The sequence below is a fragment of the Pinus tabuliformis genome, chromosome X (assembly GCF_031772625.1).
Source record: "Pinus tabuliformis cultivar Carrire ecotype Pingquan chromosome X, CPIR1, whole genome shotgun sequence".
Classification (NCBI taxonomy): domain Eukaryota; kingdom Viridiplantae; phylum Streptophyta; class Pinopsida; order Pinales; family Pinaceae; genus Pinus; species Pinus tabuliformis.
Genome location: NC_142308.1, coordinates 693,967,195 through 693,973,194, shown reverse-complemented (window position 1 = coordinate 693,973,194; position 6,000 = coordinate 693,967,195).

The window sequence follows — 6,000 nt, the reverse complement described above, 5'->3', positions numbered from 1 at the left end:
TGCTTGGAATATGACACGAGGGTGATTGGATGAAAGAGAGATTTGGTTCATCCTAGTCTATGGTTGGGTGGTTCATGGAAGTCCCATACATGTTTGCATTTTTCATATGGTAATAAGAGATTATTTTCTCTTATATCTGATGGGTAAATATACTTGTTTATATGTGGTTTTTATGGTTGTTATTTCTATTGGTTATATGTTGGTTATGAGCATGTTTTATGACATTGATGATGTATAGCTCTCGTCATGTTTTGATTTGTAAATGAATGTATAATGAATATGTGACCTAATAGAGATAATGCATCTAATGTGGTAAGGAATCAATTATTCTTAGAGATTCTCAAATAAGTATGAGACCCCTATGGTCAGAACTGTTGTTGTGACCTGTAAAATGCATATTTATGACATGTTTGACAAAATGTATGTCGTGGCTAGTAGGGGCCAGTTCAAGTATTTTCTTTAGTATCATTGTTTCGATGTCATTTATCATTTTTGGAAGTCTCATGAAGTTCTAGGCAATGACCTGAGACTTAGCCCTGAAAAAGTGGCACATGATCCAAGGTCACGACCTCAAAACTAGTTGAAAAAGTCCTCAGTCGCTTGCATGCCCTTGCTGTGGGAGCGACTGGAGGGTCCCATTTGCTATTGAGGCTCTAGTTCAGTCAAACCTTAACTTGTTTAAGGTGTTGATCACCTGGAAGGGTTGGTTGGTTTCTGAAGGTTCTGTAGCATGCGTAGAAGGTCAGATGGTTGTGTTGTGTCGGTTCCACTTCCTTAACTATAAATGGGGAGTTGAATCACATCATGTTGTGTGTGGAGCATGATTGTTCAAAGGTATTTGTTTCAACCGGATGTATACCCCAGGAAGTCTTGTACACCCCTCCACGCGGGGGGGACTTGTCCCCCCCTACTGGGGGGTCTGGGGGTCAGCGGTCCCCCGGCGGGGGTTCGGGGGCAGCACCCCCGAAGCTAAAAACAAATGTAAAATTGCCTTGTAAAAGTATAGTAATTTCTAGTCAATCCGGGCCGTTCATAAGGCGGATGATTTGACGGTAGAACTTATGTTTAGTTTAGGGTTTTTTTTGCCCTAGAAGGCAGCCCCTCTCTTTGTATGAGGGTATTGTATTTGAGGTTGCGAAATAGATGTGTATTCTGTGAGTGAGAAACAGAGAGGTGAGACTGTGAGAGAAAACAGAGGATATTACAGCGGATTTGCTGTAGGTTGTGTCTCTTCATTTTGCTGGATAATAGAAAGGAAGGATTGGCTGTTTGGGGTGGACGTAGCCCAAACTGGGTGAACCACGTATATCTGTGTCTCTCTTGTTTTGTGCGTTTTCTGTGTTTATATTTCTGCAATATTTTATGTGTTCCATTGCTCCGTAATATATAATTTTCTAACAACTGGTATCAGAGCCGAAGGTCTATTTGGCTGATAAACTCGCAGGAAAGAAGGGTTCCTGGTTCGAGTGGGAGCAATGGCGAAAGATGGTAAGTTTAGGGTCGAGAAATTTAACGGCCAAAACTTCTCACTGTGGAAGATGCAGATGGAAGATTATTTGTATCAGAAAGATCTATACCTACCATTGGGCGGAAAAACAAAGATGCCGACGGGTATGAAAGACGAAGAATGGAACCTTCTCGATAGAAAGGCACTCGGAACAATACGGTTGTGCCTTGCTGCATCAATCACCTTCAACATTTCGAAGAAAACCACGACAGAGGGTTTGATGCAGACGTTGTCGAAACTATATGAAAAACCCTCGGCCTCAAACAAGGTATTTCTTATGAAACAGTTATTTAATATGAATATGTCGGAAGGTGGATCTGTTGCAAACCATTTAAATGATTTTAATACAGTTACAAGTCAGTTAAGTTCTGTAGGGGTAAACTTTGATGATGAAGTTAGAGCTCTGTTATTCTTGTGCTCATTACCAGAAAGTTGGAATGGTTTGGTAATGGCCATTAGTAACTCCATTTCTGGATCTAGTACTTTAAAGTTTGATGATGTTGTCGGTGCTATCCTTAGTGAGGAAATGCGACGGAAAAGCTCTGATGAGACATCGGGAAATGCTTTGAGTGCAGAGTCTAGAGGAAGAAAAATGGAAAGAGGAAAGAGCTCAGGATATCGCAGTAAATCAAGGAAAGGCAGATCCAAGTCCAGATCGGGGATAGTGTGCTGGAAACGTGGAAAGAAAGGACACCTAAAGAAAGACTGTAGATCTCGGAAGGGAAAAGAAGGAGATGCACAGCAAGAAAAAAATCATGAAGCAAATGTGACAGGTGAGGTGTTACAAGATGCTTTGATTCTTTCTTTCGAAGATATTACTGATTCCTGGGTGGTAGATTCAGGGGCTTCATTCCATGCCACACCTGATAAGAAATACTTTCATGACTATGTTCAAGGAGATTTTGGACAAGTTCGTCTGGGTGATGATAAACCCTGTAAAATCGTTGGAATGGGTAAGGTTCTTGTAAAACAGCAGAATGGAAACCAATGACTATTAAAGGAGGTAAGGCATGTTCCAGATCTAAAGAAAAATCTGATTTCAACAGGGCAGTTAGGCAGTGAAGGTTGTGTGACAACTTTCACAGATAAAGCTTGGAAGGTCACCAAAGGAGCCCTGGTAATAGCAAAAGGCGAAAAGGTTGGTACATTTTATTTATGCAATGGTATTTCTAACTCTGTTAATGATTTAACTTCCAAAGAAGTAGATGCAGCATTATGGCATCATAGGTTCGGACACATGAGTGAAAAGGAGATGAAGATTCTTCACGCAAGGAATTTGTTGCCGGGTTTGAAGAATGTTGATTTGGACTTCTGTGAGAATTGTATTTATGGAAAACAGAAGAGAGTCAGATTTCTCAGAGTTGGGAAAGAAAAGAAGAATGAAAAATTAGAGCTTGTGCATACAGATGTATGGGGACCTGCTCAGGTATCATCTCTCGGTGGCTCTCGTTATTATGTTACTTTTATTGATGATGCAACTAGAAAAACTTGGATTTATTGTATTAAGAATAAATCTGATGTATTTGATACTTTCAAGAAATGGAAAGCTTTGGTTGAGATTGAGACAAGAAAGAAATTGAAGTGTCTTAGATCAGACAATGGAGGTGAATATTGCAGCAAAGAGTTTCATAGGTACTGTTCATAGCATGGAATTCACAGAGAGAAGACAGTTCCAAGAACACCACAAGAAAATGGTGTGTCAGAAAGGATGAACAGAACAATCATGGAGCGTGCAAGGTGCATGAGATTGCATGTAGGATTGCATTTACAGTTTTGGGCAAATGCTGTAGATACTGTTGTTTATCTAATAAACAGAGGGTCTTCAAGTTCCTTGGATGGTGGTGTTCTAGAGGAAGCATGGACAGGTAAAAAGGTAAACTACTCTTTTTTAAAGCCTTTTGGTTGTGAGGCCTTTGTCCATATTGATAAAGAAAATAGAACAAAGCTTGAGGCAAAGTCAAAGAAATGTACCTTTATTGGATATGGTGTTAATCATTTTGGTTATCGCTTATATGATTACGAAAATCACAAAATCATTAGGAGAAGAGATGTAATATTCAATGAAAAGGTCTTGTATAAGAATCAGTTGCAGGAAAAGAAACAGGAAAAAGAAAACAAGGAATATGCAGTTCTTGATGAAATCACTGAAAAGGTAAAGGTGCCTGAAAATAATAATAATCAACAACAGTAACCACCACAACAGCAACAGGCACCCCAAACACCTGAAAGTGGTGTTAGAAGATCTACCAGGATAAGTGGACCCCCTGAACGATACTCTCCTTCATTATATTATTTATTGTTGACTGATTCTGGTGAACCCGAATGTTATGAAGAAGCAATGCAGGTTGAAAGCAGGAAGAAGTGGGAGGTAGCCATGGAAGAAGAGATGGACTCCTTAATGCATAACCAGACTTGGGATTTAGTATGGTTGCCTGCAGGAAAAACTACATTGAAGAATAAATGGGTTTACAGGCCGAAGGAAGAAGATGGAGGAAAACAGAGGTATAAAGCTAGACTTGTGGTGAAGGGGTTTGCACAGAAGAAAGGTATTGATTTTGATGAAATATTTTCTCTTGTTGTTAAAATGACTTCAATCAGAACCATTTTAAGTCTTGTAGCAGCTGAAGATTTGCATCTTGAGCAGTTAGATGTAAAGACAACCTTTCTCCATGGGGATTTGGAGGAAGAGATATATATGCAGCAGCCACAAGGATATGAGGTGAAAGGGAAGGAGAAACTAGTGTGCAGGTTGAAGAAGAGCTTGTATGGCTTAAAACAGGCTCCAAGGCAGTGGTATCTAAAATTTGACAAGTTTATGTCTGAACAAGGTTATACTAGATGTCACTCTGATCATTGTGTTTATTTGAAAAAGCAAAATGATGGCAGCTATATTATATTGTTATTGTATGTAGATGACATGCTTGTTGCAGGATCTAACATGCAGAAAATAAATGTGCTCAAAAGAAAATTGGCAAATTCATTTGCAATGAAGGATTTGGGAGCTGCAAAACAAATCCTTGGTATGAGAATAACTAGAGACATGAAAAATTGTAAATTAACATTGTCTCAGAATGAGTACATACAAAAGGTGTTGAAAAGATTTAACATGCACAATGCAAAACCAGTTAGTACACATTTTGCTAGCCATTTCAAACTTAGCAAGGAAATGTGCCCAAAGACCCAAGAAGACATGGATTATATGTCTAAAGTTCCATATGCATCAGCAGTTGGAAGCTTAATGTATGCAATGGTCTGCACAAGGCCTGATATTGCACATGCAGTGGGAGTTGTAAGCAGGTACATGAACAATCCAGGAAAGGAACATTGGATGGCAATGAAATGGATTCTCAGATATTTGAAAGGTACCACAAATAAAGCATTATGCTTTGGTGGTTCAAACATCTCCCTACAAGGATATGTTGATGCAGATATGGAAGGTAACAAAGATAACATGAGGAGCACTACAGGATATGTATTTACTGTTGGAGGAACATCTGTTAGTTGGGTTTCAAAAATCCAAAGTGTTGTTGCACTTTCAACAACAGAAATAGAGTATGTTGCTACTACAGAGGCTAGTAAAGAAATGATTTGGTTACAAAGGTTTATGGGTGAATTGGGTAAGGAGCATGATATGGGCACGTTATACAGTGATAGTCAAAGTGCCATTCATCTTGCAAAGAACTCAGCATTTCATTCCAGGACTAAACACATACAACTCAAGTACCATTTCATACGATCAGTGTTGGAAGATGGAGAGTTGAAGCTGGAAAAGATACACACTAGCAAGAATCCTGCAGATATGCTAACAAAAGTTGTAACCAGGGAGAAACTGAGAACATGCTCAGTTTCAATTGGTCTTCAAGGATGACGATGAAGATGAAAAATAGCCAGGTCCAAAGAGGAGTCATTGTCCAGCAAATGAAGCAGCAGTGGAGTTGCTACAATCATTCTCCAAGTGGTAGATTGTTGTGTGTGGAGCATGATTGTTCACAGGTATTTGTTTCAACCGGATGTATACCCCAGGAAGTCTTGTACACCCCTCCACACGGGGGGGACTTGTCCCCCCCACGGGGGTTCGGGGGGGTCGATCCCCCCCCCGGCTGGGGGGTCCAGGGGCTAGCGGTCCCCCGACGGGGGCTCGGGGGCAGCGCCCCCGAAGCTAAAAACAAATGTAAAATTGCCTTGTAAAAGTATAGTAATTTCTAGTCAATCTGGGCCGTTCATTAGGCAGATGATCTGATGGTAGAACTTATGTTTAGTTTAGGGTTTTTTTGCCCTAGAAGGAAACCTCTCTCTTTGTATGAGGGTATTGTATTTGAGGCTGCGAAATAGATGTGTATTCTGTGAGCGAGAAACAGAGAGGTGAGACTGTGAGAGAAAACAAAGGATATTACAGCGGATTTGCTGTAGGTTGTGTCTCTTCATTTTGATGGATAATAGAAAGGAAGGACTAGCTGTTCGGGGTGGACATAACCCAAAATGGGTGAACCACA